We start from the raw sequence: 1120 nt of genomic DNA, 5'->3' as shown, positions 1-1120 counted from the left end.
TTAACTTGGTAAGTCTTTATTTAAAAATCTGATTGGCCAACTTAGCGTTTTCCACCAACATGAGGAGCAGAAACCTTCACAGGCTTCACAATCTTTTGCTTAGGTGCTGCCTTTGTGGGAGACTTAGCAGCAGCCATTGTTGTCTTTTTAGATGCTTGCTTAGCTTTTTTTGCTTCCTTGGTAGCCCTGATAGCTTGTTCTCATTGAGCTTTCCTAACTCCAGGTTTCTGATTCCTCTTGGCCATTATATCAGCAAGAGATGCACCAGTGATGGCCCTCTGGAATTTGACTGCCCGGCGGGTTTTCTTCTGAATTTCTTCCGGCTGTCCCTTTTTGTGCTTTCTTCTGTAGAGGATGGTCCAGTTTATCTGTCGAGGATTCCTCTTGGAAAGGAATGCTGACTTGCATTTTGCATTAAGAAATTGGAAAACCTTCTCGTTGGTCCTGGCTTAGTGCCTCCCATGTCCAGGGTAGATCTTGCACCCACTGAAACTGCGTAGCTCGACCTTCATGGCTGTGGCAGCCGGGAAGAAGGAAAGATGGTGAAAAGCTATTTTTAACTTTTTATGAAACATAAAATATTTTCCAAATGGAGTAATATCTTAAATTTTCACCAGCAGTTTATGAAAGTTACTATTTCTCCCCATCCTCAACAGTGCTTATCTTGTAAATTGTACCAGTTCTACAGAATGAAGTGGAATCACACTGTAGTTTTAATTTACATTCTCCTACTGACTAGTGTTTACCACTTTTTGGTGTGCTCATTAACAATTCTTATATTTTCTTTGGTAAAATTTATAATGGAATTGTTAATTTGTATCCTTTTTTTGCTGGTGGAAATGAAACCCTTTCGTGGAGTCTCAAGAAAAGCACTTCAGGGACCTGGGTATGGGAGGTTGTGGCATAATGGTAATGTTTACTGAAGCTGGAGCAAACACAAAGGACTATTCTGGGTTCAGCTGCAGTGTCTCATCTCCATCTGTCCTACCATGGAAAAAATCCAGCTTTGTCTTCATAAAACTCAGAACAAAGGCCAAGGTTTAAAGGTTCTGTGCCATATTGAAGCTTAGTCCAGTTTAGTGCATATCTGTACTCATCTGGCTAGTATAGTCTGTTCTCA

General features: G+C 40.7%; 1 pseudogene; it reads right to left on the bottom strand.

Moving 5' to 3' along the window:
* Positions 1–545, bottom strand: LOC114507929 (annotated as a pseudogene).
* Between the last annotated feature and the right edge of the window lie 575 nt (positions 546–1120).

Source organism: Phyllostomus discolor, chromosome 10, assembly GCF_004126475.2.
Source record: "Phyllostomus discolor isolate MPI-MPIP mPhyDis1 chromosome 10, mPhyDis1.pri.v3, whole genome shotgun sequence".
Lineage (NCBI taxonomy): Eukaryota > Metazoa > Chordata > Mammalia > Chiroptera > Phyllostomidae > Phyllostomus > Phyllostomus discolor.
This window is presented reverse-complemented; position numbering and strand designations above follow the sequence as displayed.